Here is a 19961-nt window from a genome sequence, read left to right on the forward strand (position 1 = left end):
CAGGCAGTGTTTGCACATTTATTTATTTATTTATTTATTTATTTCAAAAGATCCAATTAAGATACAATATCTCTCCTACCATAGAGCACAAGACAAAAATTACAAAAACGATACATCACACAGTGAAAACAAATACAGATATTTAATAAATCAAACCTGAAAGAAGTACAAATACTAAAATCATACAAATTAACATTAAAACAACTGAAATAGTCTCGCTATCAGAAAATAAGTCATCAAGTGTCTTAGTGTTTAGTGAGCCAGTGCCCGAACCCATAAATGATAAACTGATTTGCCACCTAGGGAGCTAGCGAACTGATTGAGACACACCCACAGTCACACTGTCATGGTTCTGCCATCTTGTCCTTTGTTTAATCTAGTCTTGTGGCAGGATCATGACAGACCCATGTTTTGTGTGGGATCACGTGGTCTCAGTATTGATTTTACTAGACCACGTGTTCCCTGTGTCTTGTCACTTTTTCCCCTCTCCCTTGTCATTATTATCTTTATTGTTTAACCCATGTCACCTGTTGTCCTCATTAGTTCTCCCTTACTTAAGGTCCTTGTGTTTGTCACTCTGTGCTTGTTCATTGTGTTTTCCACGTCTGTGAGTATACTGTCAAGTCTGGTCTGGTTTAGTTAAGTCAAGTCATTGTATTCAGTGTTTAGTCTAGTTAATTGTTTACTGTAATCAAGTGTAGTGTTATAGTCTAGTCTTGTGTTTTGTCCCTTTAGTGTTTTGTCCCTTTATGGCGCTTTTCCATTGCATGGTGCCCCACGGTTTGGTTTGGTTTGGGTCGGGTCAGCTTACTTTTGGGAGCTTTTCCATTGGGTGCAGTACGTAGGCTAATACCCGATACTTTTTTTTGTACCACCTCGGTTGGGGTTCCAAGCGACCCGAGCTGATACCAAACGTGACGCGAAAACAGTGTAGGTCACTGATTGGTCTGAGAGAATCGTCACGTCATCGCTATAATATAAAAGATTAGCTTTACCTCAATGCTAGGATGCACTGTCTCGAGCAAACATGTTGTCATCTGCTCTGCTATAAGTTCCCAAACTCCCATTTAGAGATGAAAAACGTCTACAGGATGAGAATCAGTGACACCATAACAGTTTTTTCCAGACTTGCAGTTTGTGGTGTTACATTTGCGACGAGCACGTCAGCATTATATATGCTTAAATGCAACCTAAATGAGGCTCCGCGGAGCGCCGTCGACTCACGCCGCGGGTGTTTGTACAGAAACTGTCATGTGAGACAGAGGTATAAACGCGATGTGCAATATCTGTTTGTGGTAGTCAATTTTAACTTTGTGGCGGACTGAGAAATAAATAACTGTATGGGAAAATACAACGGCGCTCTCACTTGTATGATGTCACAGTAGGCAGCGCAAATATAACAACACGCCTATAATCCCTACCACTGCGAAGTGATACTAAACTCGATGGAAAAGCTAACCACGCCAAAGTGAGGTGAGCTGACCCGACCCAAACTAAACTGTTTCACACAACTACAGATTCTATCACAGATGTAAATTTGCATTAACCAATTCTTTATAAACAGCCCCCATAAGTAAAGGATGAAATAATTTATCTATTCTATATAATATAAAAAATGTTGGGTTTCTGTCAACCGTTGGGTTGGAATTTAACCTTTGCCTGGCGGGTTCAAACCAAAATGCTAGGTTATTTTGTCCCTTTTTTGACCCAATGCTGGGTTGAACATTAGCCAGAATATTTTGTGACTGAAGGGTTACTATTGTGTAATGATGATGTATATAATTTGTGAAAAATTAGTTAAGCAAATTGGCAGATCCTTTTTTTTAGGCAACAGAAAAAGTACATAAATAAGATGTTTATTTACTTGTTAACCGACTTAAATAGCCTTAAAACAATTTGAAGCTATTTGAAATTAGAGGCAACAAGTGTATTTTAAACACAATGATCAAAGCTGCAAAATACTTCAGGTGAGCATCAGGTGAAGTTTTTGTTTTAAATTGGGTTTGTTTGTTTGTTCTGTAATGTAAATATCATAATTGCAATTGTTCTATAATTAACACACACAAGACTTATTTTAAAAATATGATTGCTTCTATAGGAAAATCTGACAAGCAACTTAATTTCTTCTCATGTATGAACACTGTTTTCCTATCCAAGAAATCATTTTACTGTATAGTAAAGAAAATATATAACATGTATTTTATTTGAGAACAGTTTTACCAGTTACATAATAATAATAGTAAAATGACCACATTAGATCAGTTTTACAGTAACACTGTGTGTACATTTGTGTACATATGTTCATTTATATTGGCACTTTTATCCAAAGTGACTAAAAGTACAGTAACTTCAAGTCAAAAAGTAGGTTTATTAAGGGCTGCAAAAACCATGCAGGGAGTATTGGGGCTCCCTATTGTTTGTGTTCAATTTGACCCCAAACATAGTAGGGTTTAAAAAACAACAGTACATTGTAAAAACCCTAACCCTAAAAAAACTACAGAGGAACACCTCCTAGACATTATTTCAGTAAATGAGTGTCAGTATCCTTTATTGTTTTTTTAGCTGGGTACGAGCAGGATTTCCCCTCTTACTGAACCAATGTACAGTTATTTATTAGACTATCGATATATTCATATTATGTATTCCAATACCTTCAGATATTCATACAAGTTAGCTCCCACTGGAAGTTAAACAGGCAAACAACTAAGCAGAATAATTAAATTCAATAAATATGCATCATGTTTTTATGATTTGAAATCTAAAATAAAGTGTAGAGGACTTACAAGATATACAGACAGTTTACTTTAGGTACTTTAACAATTTTTTTTTTTGCTGTTTGACTTTAATTAGAATTTTTTTTTAACTTGACTATTTTGATAGTCAGCTTCCCACATGATATATTGTGTACACGCATTCAAAGTGTCTGAACAGAGTCAGCAGCACCTAAGTTTGATCTGTCCTGAAAGGATGTTTATTTTTACAATGCATTTCAATAATTTCAAAATACCTGCATCATGTGCTGCAATGTCTTTGCATTTCAATTTATTTATAAATCACAATTAAACACAACTACTGTTGACCAATGTGCTGTGCAAAGTAAAAACAACAAAGTCACAGATAAATAACAACAAACATAAAACCAGGACAACTACATCACAAGTTAGTATAGACAGATCTTCGATTTAAAAATGGACAGAGTAGCAGCAGTTCTAATATCAGTGGCACACTGTTCCCAGAGTCTTGGTGCCGCTGTTGAAAATGCTTGTTCTCGTTTGCGAGCTACTGTTGGCAGCATTCTGCACTATCTGAAGGTGGTTTATGGAAGACTGACTAATCCCCAAATAAAAATTGCAATAATCAAGCCTCGTGGGGATAAAACCATATATTATTCTTTTAATTTTTGTAAATGAAAGAAATTACTTCATTTTTACCAGGGTTCACAGCTGATAAAAGCTGGACTTCACAACTTGGTTGTCTATGAAGCTTTAGGGCACTATCCAACACCACACCCAGGTTTTTCACACATGGCTTAACATAAGGTGCCAGAACACCAAGAGTTACATTTCCTATACCATGTACATCAGAGGGGGTAAACACCATAACCTCAGTTTTACCAACCCTTTCCCATGAAATGCATATATAAAGTTGTGCTATGCATACTCCAAATTCCAGTTTTGAGTGCATATGATACGCCAGTTCTTCTCGTTTACTTAACCCTTATAAGTCAAAATAACCCCCAAGCCACTTTTCTTTAGTTAAAAAACATGGTTCCCTCATCTCAGTGGCATAATATTTTGTGACTTTTCTAGATTATCTGTCAATATTCATATAAAAAACTAGACTTAATTCAGTCGTGTATGACCCCAACTGAAAATGAATGGGAAATGCAAAAATCCTTTTTTATTTGTGAAAAAAATCAATGCATCCAGATAAAATCTGAAAATTTCAACACAGAAAAGACAGCCTGGTACTAGAGCACAAATGTAATATAGAAACAACATGCTCAATTACACACACACTGCCATACCTTTGAGAGCATTTTTTTTATCAAATTTGGCAAAAAACAGCCACAGATGTTAAACAAAGATGTGAATTGGTGGGATCTTATGTTGGGTACAAAACAAAAGATTTTATACATCTTATAAGATTTTCAAAATGTGAATATAAGATTTTCTCTGCTGTCCACATCAACTCAAGAGCATGCGCACGTTTGTCCTCGGGGTTTCCCACACACATCAGTATTTCTGATCATAAATATTAAACATGTTTAATATTTACGATTCGTGATCGGGGTGGCTCCGACATTCTTCCGATTAGATTCGGACACTCTTAACACACCTCACACCAAGGCAAAATCTGATAATCAGCCCGATAATCTTTTGGTGTGTACCCAGCATAATGCTCACACACATGCGTGCACACACACAGACACACACACACAAAGACACAGTAAAATTTACACACACATAAAGACAAAGTCGCATGCACGCACACACAAACAGACCATTTTAGTGTGAATGTCCTTTCATGGTTTAGGCTAGACTGGGGGTGCTTGTTAAGAGTTTAATGGTGTACAAAAACAAAACATTTAAATATCAAAATGTCACAAAACAAATAAAATTATGATTAAAGAACAGTGAAAAGTTACTATCATCAGAACATCCGTCATGAGGAATCTCACCAAGAGTTCAATCATCGCCTCATGACTCCTGCATACACCACATTATCAGCTACTGCAGATCTCTGTGTAGATATAAAAGCAGTCACAGGAGATACAAAAGTAAGTTGCATGCTTGTTACAACTTTATACAAATCTTGCAGTAATATATTTTTGATGCCTTATTTATATGCACATAGATGTGTCATTTTAATTATATAATGACAATAATAAGTTTGTTGGCATTTGATGAATGAGAGGCTGTTTACACTTGTCATTAACATGCGTTTTCGTCGATCGGATCACAAGTGGACGAATGCGTTCGAACAGCCACACGCGACCCCTTTCTCTCCGCCCATTTATCTAATCTGAGGTATTAAACACAAGTTTTACGTCTTTTTTGACTTCTGGCGTGAACATTCGGTGAACAGCGCTATTTTTAGCCTTTCATTGATAAAACTAAGCGGCTGATCTCCTTAGTTTCATTTTGCAAGCGTTTGAAAGTTGTGCGATCTTATTTCATCAATTGTGTTAAAATATATGAAAAGCTCTATATACACACGTACAAAACACTGTGCAGCATGTTTACTTACAAGACAAGCAGTGGACTCTGACATAATATTAGTTTGCGTCCATATAAACTCATAATTACTCCCGCTCGGGTTTGAATGACAGCAGAGAGACTCGCCCACCGTCTCACAGACCACCCCCTCATAGTATTCAGCACAGAAGCGGTCGAAAGTGAACAAAAGAGACGGATTTAAATACCAGGTGTAAACGTAATGTGTCTCTCTCGTCCACTTGTGATCTGATAGATGAAAACACATCTTAATACCAAGTGTAAACAGCCCCTTAGTGTGAATTGGCCTTTATCCTGTCACGCCCTCTGGTGGACAAAATATAGAGCAACAGCCATCATCACATTTATAATTTTAACTTTTGCTGTCCAACACCTTAAAAATGATAATAATTGTTTTAATAAATATGAGATAAATAAAGATTTCTGAACTTTAATTCTGTACACTCTAAAAATGGTTGGGTTAAAAACAACCCAATTGGCAACCCAGCGCTGGGTAAATATTGGACAGAACACATGCTGGGTTAAAGTAACCCAACACGTTGGGTAACACATTTTAACCCAGCAGGTTGGGTTGTTAAGAAAACCCAACATGTAGTCATTTTAACCATTTATGGGATTAATATTCTGGGTTTTGGGTTATTCTTGCTGGGTTATTTTTATCATGTGCTTTATTGTAAATCAAGACCATTGTTAACAGCAAATAAATGTTTATTTGACTGCAAAATAACTACAAACTCTTACATTTTTACAGTTGGCAGTTGCAAAATCATTTAAAGGACTGCTTACTGACCCAAGTATAAATATATTTATAAAATATCATAAATTATGCACATTGAAGTAACAATGTAACAGGTTGAATCAATTCGTTTGGATTTAAGACAGAATTTGTAATTTTACAGTATATAAATGAAATACTGAAATGTACATAAACAAAACTACAGCAGTGTAAGAAAAGAAACAATGTTATTGTTAAATTAAAAGTAAAATCATTCATAGATGTGTAAAGTTTTTTTTTTACAGAACAAATGTTTTAAGTTTCACAGAATGGAATGTATTTGACTTAAAATACTTCATTTATTAAAGTTACTCGTCGCGAACAAAGATGTACAAAGGATTTGAACAGGAGAGGATTCATCCATTTAAAAAATGACAGACTACAGGAATTCCCATAGAAGCACATTGCCTGGGGTATTTATTTTCAAGCACTTAAAATGCCTTTAAACCAGAGACTGTAAAAAATATGGAAGTAGTGTCTGTGACGTCACCCATTGGTTTGTGAAGAGCATTTTTGAAGCTTAAAGTAGGCGGTGCGTGCCGTCGCCATCTTGGCCGAATTGCAGTTTAAGTCACTTCCGTATTCAGAGAGACTGATTAAGAAAAAAGATTGAGAGGTCTGCTGCATGTTTCCCATGGCCAGGACGAAAGGAAAGGGTTTGGAGGATTCTGTCCAGTGAAGAAATTCCACCACATTTGTTGCAATCTACAAAAGAGGAAAACACTTTTAGTGGTCTGAACTGAATGATCAGATTGAAGTATTCAGAAAACCATGTGGGCCAAGTGAATTATACATTTTATAAATATTATAAGGCTTTCTTTTGCATCCCTGGCTGCATTACCACCACGTGTGAGATTTTTTTTCCAAAAATGCAATGGCCTTTTGTCAGTTTGCATAAGACTTTGGTGTTACACTCCTTTAACTGTTTTGCCAACAACAAAGGCTGCAAACCACACAGACTGACAAATATGATGATCTGATATGACTATAAAGAATAAAGTACTGCAGAACTAAAATTTAGCAGATAATTAAGACATTCTAAATATATTTTAAATAGGAATTATTAAATGTTATACTTACTGGCTGAAGTTGTTTGAAGGTCTTGCTAGCCTCATCAATGGATGGACGTTAAAACTCTGCACACTCTAAAAAAAGAATTGAAAAACAACATCACATCTGATTTCTGCTAAAAACATAATATCTCTGTTACAGTATGAGCCACAGATCAGAGGGTTGGTCAATATAAATTTAAAATCACAGAAGACAACCCAAAAATATTATGAAATGAATATAAAATAGTAACTAAATACGACTCAATAACACATCTAATTTCATATATACATGTTTGTTAACAGATAGTCACTTCCACGCAGCCTCCGTCTTGGTGACAAATACGTTTATATTTTCAAGTTCATGTACAAACACTTAAATTATTGTTTCATTTTTAAAAAGAGAGGAACAAGCATACATATAAGACACCGGTTCTTGGAAACGCTGTTTCGTTTTCATTTATCGACGCATTACCTGCCGTACCGACGGTGAAGTGAATGTGCTGCTTGTCCTGCCTCAGTGACATAGACGCCGGTGTAGCAGCCGATCCCGTTCCCCTCGGAATGTCTGTTCCCCCTTCCAGTCGATAAAGCGTTTCTGCCGACAGCGCAGGCGCAGGTACCTAAGAATATCTGCGTCTTTTTTATTTATTTAATATTTTTAGTATGGTATAGCATATTTACCGAGTTTGTACAACCTAATACAGCTTACAACAATTAAAACTATAAAATAAATATTCAGAAAAAACAGCTGGGTGTACAAAAGCGACAAGGGGAACAGACATTCCGAGGGGAACAGGATCGGCTGCTACACCGGCTCGAGCCGAGCCTCCGTGATCCTCCGCCGCCGGTTAACATGTGCTCGCGCCTCGCGGTCTGTCTTTACATATCGAATGACAGGAAAGCAACTCGTTTGTCGCTAAATTTTATTTAACAGCGTCGCTATCGCTTGTTAAGCTGGGAAAGGGAAAACTGCGCGTGTGTGACACAAGAAGCCGAAGTAGGGTTGCGGAGGTCGCCTCGGTACCGGTTTTGACTCGCTTTGTTAAAGGCTTACAGAAATTGTCATGAGTTAACGTAATCAACCGTGTGATGGGGATTTTGTAACGTCTATTTTATTAATTTTATTAATATGCCATATCAAACATCTTAGAACGATTATTCGAGTCAATTTGTGTAAATGGCGATCTGAGGTAACAGTCGTCATTCCTCCAAATTACACCCGTCGTCTTAGTCTGTATAAATTAACACGTTGCTGTCTCGCAAAATGTTATAATCTTGTTTATATTCATGAAATGTTCACAAAAGCATATAAACTTACCTTGAAACAACCGCTTCCAGTGACTCTGTCCTTTCACGTGGACCGTTGCTGAGCACATTCAAACATCAAGGGCGCAAAGCACATGAGCCTCTTCAAACAACCCAGCATAATAACCCAGCAGTTTTAACCCAACACCTAGAAAACTGAAACTACCCAAAAAGTGTTTAAAATGTAAAAAAATAACCCAGCAAAACAACCCAACAGACTCAACCCAGCATTTTAGGTTAAAAAATAACCCAGCCATTTTTAGAGTGTACAAACTTCTGTACTTCAATTCTGGATAGGTACATTAGTCACAATCTGTATTGGTTACTCAAAAAAGTAATTAATTACTAGTTAGTAATGACATCTTCAATCATGTTATTAGATTACGGTACAAATGACTCTCCCCATAAAGTATTTAATGACTTATTAATAAGACTTTCTAAATCCTATTTAGTAAATGATCCAAGGATAGGCTTGAAACGGCTCAAATTGTAGGCTACATCAATTATTCTGGTTACACTTTTTAAGGTCCAATTCTCACTATTACAGTAACTAACTATAAACTACTTTTGCCTCAATATACTCCTAATTACTGCTCATTAATACTTAGTAAAGTAGTTGGTAAGTTAATAAATAGCCAATATCTCAGTAATATTAATGCTAATAACCAACCAGTTAATAGAGAGAAACTACTAGCGTGTTACCATTATTCTTATTAACTCAACAAGGTATTTAGAGATGAGAAGGATTAATAAAAAAACATGCATTTTAACCGTAGACTTTAAATTCACTATTGTGTTATATATCATTGATCTACAGTCCATACACAGGATTTACATCAAAGGTTACTGCCATTAAATTACTGAATAATCCCTTACTTTACTTTTGAGAGAAAAGGTAATACAATTACCGTGACTAACTACTTAGTAACTAGTTATACACAACACAATGGTTACAATGGCTAACACTGGACAAATACAAAATTTGTTCTGTTAAACAATTAATTATAAAAATTATTCGGCTAAATTTTTGTCACCAGGGTCTGGGGATGATGCATTGCATGTTTCATGTGAATTATATTTACAGTCTGGGACATTTTGAAAACTTAACTGGATAAAGGTTATGAATACATTTTAAAAGAGATACAGATTTCTTAGTGCTTAACACAGGGTTCTGAAGACACAAACACTATTAAAACTAAACATAAAAATGTAAAATTGCTTATAAAAATTGGTAAAACTACTTGTGTACTTGAGTGCGTTTTAGTACCTCTGAGTGTACCGATTTTCAACTTAAATATGGCAAAATGTATGTATTTTATGTGTGGAAAGTTTTATAGCCTTTGTACAGATTAAATGGCATAAAAGATTTTCTTTGTTGTAAATGCTTCAGGAAATCAATGTAATAAATCAAACATGTTAAGTTATAACAATTCTTATATTTATAAACTGATGCTTTTTATATAACATTATGCATAAAGGATCATACTCACACAAATCATTAAGACACAAAACACAATAATGAATGATCTCACCGGTTTGTGTGCTGCTCTTTTACAAAATGTTGGCTCTGCATAAGTGATCTCCTCTTCAGTGCTCTGAATTGTTTCTATAAGAACAATGTAACATGTGTGTTAAATGTTTCGTTATGTATATAAAACATGATACTATCACACAAAACACTTGCCTTCTTGATGTCTTTGTTTGTGTTTTCTGTAGACACAGAAGATCAGAACTCCAGCCACAATCATCAGACTTACAACACCACAACAGATCCGAATGATCAGACGTGTATCTGTAATGCAGGAGTCAGCACTGTAAAAAGTTTACTTCATTTAAACAGAAAAATAATTGCTAAACTGTAATTTTTCAGAAGAACCGTTGTATGTTTATAAGGTATAAATTGTAAGGTATAAATGACTATATAATTTACAGTTAATATAACAGTATATATGTGGTGAAGCGACCCTGTTGCTATAACTGAATGTGATATGCCACCCCTCAGGGATCGCTTTGAGACGGCGTTAGGTCCCAAAACGTAAGAGTACTTTCATAAAAGCTAAAGTGTAACAAACCAGTGTACTTACATAGATTTAGAGTTTTTTCTTTACTTAAGTGTTTATATAAAAAATTCACGTTAAAAACAATAGCCAGAATTTTATATTGTATATTTCATAAATAGTTATGTTCATCGTCATTTATTTTTTATTTTTTTATTAATAAATTTTACATTTATGTTGTATTACATTTGGAATTGAATTAATGTTTACAGCATTATTATAATGTAATACAATGATGATCAGTTGTGATTTTTTTTATCATCAGACTGTACATTTTGTTCACCTGTCTGTATATTATAAAATATAAACCACATTTCAGAATGTTAGGTTTATATATAACATTGAACTAAAACAAAATCCAAATCTCTCTCTCTCTCTCTGTCTGTCTCTCTCTCTTTCTCTCTCTCGTTGCAACCCTATATCACAGAATTATACCTATAGGCACGTATGGACCAACGTGACAATGTCACGTTTTGCCACGTTTGAGCGTGAGCATGTCACGCTTTTCTGTTTCTGTGTCACTGTCACGTATTGGTTACTCAACTTTTTTGCCCTTTTTTCAAACCATTGTCGCTTTGGTTTAGGGTTAGATTTGGTGCGTGCGTTAGTATGTCACTTTAAGTATTGGTTTATAAAAAAAGATACAAGACTTATTCTTTTATATTTTCTAAACTTTAACCAAGTGTCGCCTGGTGTTGGGGTTAGAATTGGGTTTGGGTAGGGATGTCATTTTATGTAAATCTAACCCTAAACCGAAGCGACAATGGTAAGAAAATAGGACAAAAAAAGGCACGTATGGACGTTGGATACATAATTTTGCCTATATTTACATAATTTTGTGATATTGGGTTGCTCTCTGAGTAAGTGTATGTATATATATATATATATATAGATATTACATTACCTGTTGTACCTGAACACGCCTGACAGAGATTCTTGATGTTGTTGAGATGTTGAGTTTGGTTTGTGTTGGTATTGTTGAGTACACATCTGTATGTGTTTGTATCCTGATATTCAACCTCCAGAGATAGAGAGAGTCTGATGTTGAGATCAGACACACTGATGATGGATAATAAACTGTTTCCTTTATACCAGGACAGACTCACATCTTTCATATTCAACACTGAACACAATAACACACATTTTGATGATGGTGAAGAACACTGTGAAGAAACTCTGCTGATGGCAGGAACGGGCAGATCAACTGAAAAAAAAAAAACATTTAAGAGGCAAAGTAAATAAAATTGGCATCACTTCATTGTGATCTGCGAGTTTATATCCTCACTAACAAAAGAATGTCACACCTTTAATTGACCCATTACATTGCATGATCACCTGGGGGGGGGGGGGGTTGGATGTTTGAAACTTAAGGCTAACCAAGAAATTGTAATCTCACCATAGACAGTAAGACTGAAATGTTTAATGATCACAGTATTTGTGATGATCTCTACTTTATAAAGTCCAGTGTGTTTGTTTGTGATGTTTGTGATGATGAGATCTCCAGTCTGATGATTCAGATATAAATGATTCTTGAATCTTTCATCATTAAATGATGTTGTGTTTGCTTCTCTGTTATATTCAGCTATAATCTCATCTGGACTCTCAACACCAAACATCCACTCGATCAGATCATCTCTCTGTAGTTCAGTAATATCAGTGTGAAGAGTAACAGAATCTCCCTCCATCACTGACACTGACTTCACTTCAGCACCAAACACAACTGAACAACACAAACACAAACATCACTGACATTAGAGAAAGTGTCAAGGGTTTATTAAAACAATAACTTTATAGTTTTCCAAATACCACATAGCCCTTCACTGAAGATAACGTTTTTGTAAGGTTCAGAAAAATACAGATAGACCCAAATTAGTAAAAAAATGCCTACAATATTGAAGTAATCCACCTTAAAATAACAAATTTCATTTAAGTTTATCAGGTAATGTAACTAATGCAAATCATGTGAGTGAAAGCAACTGTGTCTCTACTGCAAGAAATTTAAAAAACAATCACTTACTGTCTAAATGGCAGAAACATAAATTCAGTAAAACTACTAAAGCAATCATATTCTGCAGCAGTGTATGAAGAACTAAACAGTTTGTAATGTGAAAGAAAATATCTGAAAATGTGTTTAACCCCACCTACTGCCACCGCTCACGTGATTGCACACACACATGCACTCACTTCATCTGCTCTGCATGAATCCTGAAAACAAAATGAAACTGTAACACAAGACTTATTTATTAAAGTAAAGAGTTTGATGTTAAATCATACAACAGAAATAAAACATTTATTGCCATAAAGAGAGCTATTCTGCTCTATAAAGCCAAAGCGCAGTAACTATGCATTTGGTCTTCTGAAGCTTTAAAGTAGACACATGAAGTGATGAACACTCATATCTTTCTCAGTAACCTGTTTTTGATCAGTCCTCAGCTTTAAACACTCACTCTTATTATAATCTTATCTAGTTCAGGAGTTTAATGCACTACATTGAACACGGAAACTATTTATGGATTTTTATAATTAAGACATATCCATTAACATAACTGATGGGTGAGAATTTGTTTAAATTTCTAACCTGTGGAACTTCATTTATTGTTTTAAAATGTGTTAAAACATCAGGGGTGGTTTCTCAGACAGGGATTAGTTTAAACCAGGACTAGACCTTAGTTTAATTATGAAATATAACTAGTTTTAACAAACATGCTTTACTAAAACTTTACTTGTGTGCAATTTGAGGCAAAATAAAGGGCACTTATGTATTTTAAGATATGTCAGTGCAAGTTGTTTTCAGTTTGAACAGCTCTTACATTTATTTTAGTCTAGGACTAGTCTAACCCCTGTCCAGGAAACCACCCCTCAGTGTTTAATTTCTTAGTAAATGTGTTTTTAGTAAAGTGCATATAAAGATGATGTGTGGAACAGAACAAACACACAAACTCACCACAAACACACTTTAATAGATGAACTATTTGTCCATTTGACATATCAGACCACATATGTGATGAGACCACAACAAGTTTCACTTTGTCTCAGTGAGGTGTGACCTTTGTCTCATTAATTCTTCATCAATTGATCTCAACCATTTGGACTTCAAGCCCACATTATACACAACAACATTTAAAGATTTCTACCCAATACAATATTTTAGGGCTTGGCATAACTAGATAGATGTATATTTGTTGTAACACTTATTTATAATATCTTCATTGTAGTTGTTTTAGATATTACTGTATAATATTTTTTAATGATCTTGTGGCCCCTTGAAAGTTTGATGAGTCCTCTGAGTGGAGATAGCCCCAATGCTTGAGGCAAGAAATTGGCTTTAGATATATTAGGACATTAAAGTTGTTTTTAAAAACCTACCTTACAAAAGCAATACTGGTGTTCATCTTACAAAATAATGGCACTGATCATTAAGATATGTGATTGCAAGTTTTAATCAATTAAGACATATTAAACATGCATTTTACTATGGGACTTAAACCCTTTCTGGGAAACCTTTCCAATGGGGATTGAAAACCCTGGAGAAAGCTTTTAAAACACGTAGATATTTAATAAAGACATCAAATTTGAACAAAGATAACATTTTAAAATGCTTTACAAATAAGAAGATTGGTTCTGATGTCATAAACCAGAACAACAACAGCAGCCACGCCCACCAGAGCAGAGACGACCAATCGGATCACAGCTTCAGTAAAACCACAACAGCAGTAGACATCAGCTGAAAGAAATTAATGAAAAAATATTTTGTGTTAAAGTAAAATTTTACAGTAACTGTAAGCACATAAACAGTATCATACCTGAACACATCTGACAGAGATTCTTGATGTTGAGATGTTGAGTTTGGTTTGTGTTGGTATTGTTGAGTACACATCTGTATGTGTTTGTATCCTGATATTCAACCTCCAGAGATAGAGAGAGTCTGATGTTGAGATCAGACACACTGATGATGGACAATAAACTGTTTCCTTTATACCAGGACAGACTCACATCTCTCACATTCATCACTGAACACAACAATGAACAGTTTGTTGATGATGATGATGATGATGACAAAGAACATTGTAGAGAAACTCTGCTGATAACAGGAACAGGAAGATGAGCTGGAAAACATTTGAGAGTCAAGGTTAAATAAAAATTTGCTGGCATTCATTTTCTTATTAAAATCCAATACTAATGTTTATTGTGATCTCTGTGTTTTTCTCAACACTTAAAAGACAATGTCACACCTTTTCTTTACTCATTATATGATATGTGACCCAGTCTGTGAAATCCTTGTTACGGTCATTTTTTGTGATTGACTGTTTTCAACATAAACTACTCCTACACAATTGTCAAGCTCATTCTGTGAAAATATAATCTTGATATATTTAATATTGACATTAAGATCATGACAAAGATTGAAATCAGTGAGTGACATTAAACTGTGTACTGTGATGCTCCAAATCTATTTGTAAATCATAACTCACCATAGACGGTAACACTGAAATGTTTAATGATCACATTATTTGTGATGATCTCTACTTGATAAAGTCCAGTGTGTTTGTTTGTGATGATGAGATCTCCAGTCTGATGATTCAGATATAAATGATTCTTAAATCTCTCATCACTAAATGATGTTGTGTTTGCTTCCTTGTTATATTCAGCTATTCAATTCAATTCAATTTTATTTATATAGCGCTTTTCATAATACTTAATTGTTTCAAAGCAGCTTTACATTAATAGAAGCAGTAAAAGCACAGAAAAACGACAGATAGCATAACATAATACACGATAGCATAAGCAGTCAAATTTGCTGCGGCTATGACTCGACATTATGAGCGAGCGTATTACTAATGTAACGTCTAGGAGAAGAAGCTAAGTAAAGCCCAAGCAGGCTACCTCCCCGGGGTAAAAAAACCCCTAGGAGAAAAAAAACAAAAACCCCGGGTTGTTTAGCCGAGGAAATAAAAAAAAAGAGTCCTAGGAGGGAAAACCCTTGGGGGATATATATGTATATACACACATATAAACGGATAAGGAGATTAAGTGGAGATTAAGCAGGTCCTGCCGGTGATTGTTGGTCAGGCATCAGCTGGGCATCACGTTGAAGGACGACCAGTAGATCAGAGGTGTGCCGACTTTCACATCTACCGGAACTGGATCTGTTTGTCCCATTGTCCTCGGGGTCGAGGACAAGACAGGTAGAGAAAAACAAAATCATATTAGCGTAGGGGCCGTTCACATGTAATGCAAGTGTCACACAGTGATGTGGTTTAATCAGCTTAGTTTCAGACAGACTAACTATTGAGGCATAATTATATTATCCACAGTTGAGGATTTTGCAAATTGGGGGCCCACTGCGACGGTATATATGGTAACTAAGGGTCACCTTCCGGTCTTTAAGAGAAAATGAAACCTGTCGACCCGCTTGACTAAGGCCTGTAACCCCACTGTCGTCGTTAATGCAGGTTCAGTGGCAAACGGGTCTATATTGCATACTATTTACTAGTGCTGCCTCGCGATTAGTCGCGACTAATCGTTTGCAGAATAAAAGTTTTTGTTTACATAATAAATGTGTGTGTACTGTGTATAATAATTATGTTTATATAAACACACACACATAAATGTAAATTTTAAGTACATTTTTTTTCCTTGCTCTAAAAAAATAATCTGTAAACACGAAACCACTGAAACCGACTGAAAGCGGTGTAGTATATATGCCGGACCAGTATGGGACGCTGTAATTCTGCCACGGATATACACTATACACGGAGAAGAAGACTTTGAGCATGCGCATAACCAACGTATGGTGTTGTCCATTATCGCTTGTTGCTCACCACAATTGCATAGAAGCAATAGATTTTGCTATAATAAAGCTAGTAGGCTTTAGGAGCTTCTGTAGCACAAACACAATCACGTAGTCCGCCGTTATTGTTGTTGCTGTTACGTGTGACGCTTCCGACATGTGATGTCATGACGTTTTCGCTTCACAAAATATACGGATTGGCTGTACAGACGAAACCGCAAGGGTGTCGGTTTCAGATTTATCCACTTTAGGACCCGGTTTCAAAAAATAGCGGATTCAGTCTCCCAAAACGCCCGATCCGTGTGGATGAAATGTCACACCCCGGGGGCGGACCCGGATATGCTAAAGGGTCACACCCCTCTTAACTCTTCCACCTCGAGGAGTTTCCCAAGACCACCCCAATGACCAGACAGACGAGTATACTATAATTAAAACAAGCTTTATTAAATATTTAAAAAGGGGAAAGGGGGAAGGGGAAAAGGGAACTTTAAAACTAATGTGGCTCTTCTTTGCCTCCAGGGCCACTTGGGGAAAAGAACTGGGGGCCGGGGCTCTGGCCCAGCAACCCGTGGCGCGCTCCGCTTCTCCTGGAGGCAGAATCGAGCACAGTCAGACCAGGGCAAACACTCCACTGATGCTCGCAGCACCGGGGATCCTCGTTCCCACACGGAGCTTCACTAGTTCAGGTAGGTAGTTGCTACAAGCACAGGACAGGTTATTCCACAGGTTGCGTTACTCACAGTGCCGGGGGATCCTCGTTCCCACACGGAGCTCCACTGGTTCAGGTAGGTTGTTGCTATAAGTACAGAACAGGTTATTCCACAGGTTGCGTTACTCACAGTGCCAGGGGATCCTCGTTCCCACACGGAGCTCCACTGGTTCAGGTAGGTTGTTGCTATAAGTACAGAACAGGTTATTCCACAGGTTGCGTTACTCACAGTGCCAGGGGATCCTCGTTCCCACACGGAGCTCCACTGGTTCAGGTAGGTTGTTGCTATAAGCACAGAACAGGTTATTTCACAGGTTGCGTTACTCACAGTGCCGGGGGATCCTCGTTCCCACACGGAGCTCCACTGGTTCAGGTAGGTTGTTGCTATAAGCACAGAACAGGTTATTTCGCAGGCTGCGTTACTCACAGTGCCGGGGGATCCTCGTTCCCACACAGAGCCCCACTGATCCAGGTAAGTAGTAGACGAAGCACTGCCCGCCAGTAAGCCAGTGGCCCTGTGGGAAAGAGGAAGTGCCGGTGAGCCAGGGGAGTGATAACCGACACGCCGGGCCTGTGAATACCATACATCTCTCCCTCCTTTGTGATCCAGTTGTTGCCCAACTAATCTCTCGAGGTCGTCGTGGTCAGGTGGCAAGGACGATCTAAAATTCACGTGACGTGGTATAAGAGTGCTGTGGGTGAGTTTCACTGATTGATGGTGTTTACGCGTGACTTGCTGTGCGTATGCTGTGCTTGTAGCGTTCGAACTGCCCAGCCTCCGACGAGACACGAGATGGTGACATCTGTTGCGGCCTGAATCCTGTAGGGAGGGAGAGAAAATCAAGCCTTGTGCCCGGGGTGTGACAACGAGAGCTTCGTCTATGCACCACTTACCTGAACCAGCGAAGCTCTGTGTGGGAACAAGGATCCCCCAGCACTGTGAGTAACGCAACCTGTGGAATAATCTGTTCTGTGCTTATAGCAGCTACCTACCTGAACCAGTGGAGCTCTGTGTGGGAACAAGGATCCCCCAGCACTGTGAGTAACGCAACCTGTGGAATAATCTGTTCTGTGCTTGTAGCAACTACCTACCTGAACCCGTGAAGCTCCGTGTGGGAACAAGGATCCCCCAGCACTGTGAGTAACGCAACCTGTGGAATAATCTGTTTTGTGCTTATAGCAGCTACCTACCTGAACCAGTGAAGCTTGTGTGGGAACGAGGATCCCCCGGCACTGTGAGTAACGCAACCTGGAAATAACCTGTTCTGTGCTTATAGCAGCTACCTACCTGAACCGGCGAAGCTTGTGTGGGAACGAGGATCCCCCAGTATTGCGAGCATCAGCGAAGGATTTACCTTGGTCGGACCGTGTTCGATTCTGCCTCCAGGTGAGGCGGGGCGCACCACGGATTGCTGGGCCAGAGCCCCGGTCCCCAGTCTTTTCCCCAAGTGGCCCTGGAGGCAAGGGAGAGCCACATTAGTTTTAAATTGCCCTTTCCCCTTTCCCCCTTTTCTTTTAAATATTTAATAAAGTTTATTTTAATTACAGTACACTGGTCTGTCTGGTCATTGGGGTGGTCTTGGGAACCTCCTCGAGGTGGAAGAACTGAGAGGGGTGTGGCCTTTAGTATATTCGGGTCCGCCCCCGGCCGTGACAGAAACGCCAATACGATAACAAATTTATGCGTATACAGTGATACGCGTCTCCGTGTGGACAGCCCCTAAGCTCTCCCTGATCAAGCTGTGTTTTTTTAATCAGCGGTTTAATTACTGCTAGTTTGAAAGCTGTTGGAACGTATCCTATTTCTAGCGATGAGTTAAAGATATTTAGAACCGGGGTTGACACTATAGGGAATACCTCTTTAAGCAGTTTTGTGGGAACGGGGTCTAATATACAGGATGATGATTTGGATGATGTAACTAGTCTAGAGAGCTCATCTATTGTAGTAGGTTTAAATGAATCAAGATGTTCGTATGGTAGTCTAGTGTTAAGTGAACTAACGGGTAGAGTGGTGGCTGCCTGGGTAGCTACGATGTTTTCCCTAATAGCCATAATTTTGTTAGAAAAGAAGTTCATGAAGTCGTTACTATTGTGTTGAAGTTTACTATTGGTTTCTGTTTGTTCTTTGTTTCTAGTCAGTTTTGCAACTGTGCTAAAGAGGAAACGAGGGTTGTTATGATTCTCATTTATAAGCTTGCTAAGATAGGTAGATCTGGCGGTTTTAATAGCCTGTCTGTAGTGTTTAACACTCTCTTTCCATGCTGCACGCCATACCTCTAACTTTGTGCTTCTATAATTTCTTTCCATTTTCCTAGCTGCCTTTTTGAGGGCTGCGGTGTGATGGTCATACCAAGGAGCTGGCGGTTTTTCTTTGATTCTCTTTTTTCGAATGGGAGCAACGGCATCCAATGTGTTAGAACAGACATTGTTTAGGTTTTCTATTACAATATCTAGATCGTCACAGTTATCTGCTACATGTTTAATTTGGGACAGGTCTGGAAGAGTGCTAATAAAGCTATCTTTAGTGGTGGAAATTATTGTTCTGGCTAATCTGTAGCATGTTGTGTTTGTGGTTACGATCAGTTATTTCCATATTTAACAACATTAGTTCAAATGATTTAAATTTTAGTTCAGATTTTTGGTTTACTTTAAAAATTTTGTTGTATATTGTAGCTACACCACCCCCTCTCCCCTTTAACCGAGGTTCATGTTTATAATAATAGTCTTGTGGGGTGGATTCGTTTAAACTAATGTATTCGTCTGCTTTAAGCCAGGTTTCTGTTAAACAGAGTGCATCTAAGTTTTGGTCTGTAATTATTTCATTGACAATGGGTTCTTTATTGGTAAGCAATCTAATGTTAAGAAGGCCGAATTTTAACATTTGAGGTTCATCTGTTAATGTATTGTTTTCTAATTTTATATTAATCAGATTTGTACCAGATGTGGCAAGCGGTGCTCTGTATTTATTTGTTCGGGGAACAGATACAATTGAAATGTGTTGATATTCTGGTAAGATTGACTCGAAGTGCTGGGAT

At 37.5% G+C, this 19961-nt stretch overlaps 1 long non-coding RNA gene across 1 annotated transcript; it reads right to left on the minus strand.

Annotated features, from left to right (window-relative positions):
* Positions 1–6029: 6029 nt before the first annotated feature.
* LOC141359650 (uncharacterized) lies at positions 6030–8642 on the minus strand. The gene is made up of 3 exons (XR_012366132.1): positions 8383–8642; positions 7093–7157; positions 6030–6717 (listed from the first exon to the last, which is right to left on the minus strand). It is a non-coding gene; the product is annotated as an uncharacterized lncRNA (long non-coding RNA).
* Between the last annotated feature and the right edge of the window lie 11319 nt (positions 8643–19961).

Source organism: Misgurnus anguillicaudatus, chromosome 23 (assembly GCF_027580225.2).
Source record: "Misgurnus anguillicaudatus chromosome 23, ASM2758022v2, whole genome shotgun sequence".
Taxonomy (NCBI): Eukaryota; Metazoa; Chordata; class Actinopteri; order Cypriniformes; family Cobitidae; genus Misgurnus; species Misgurnus anguillicaudatus.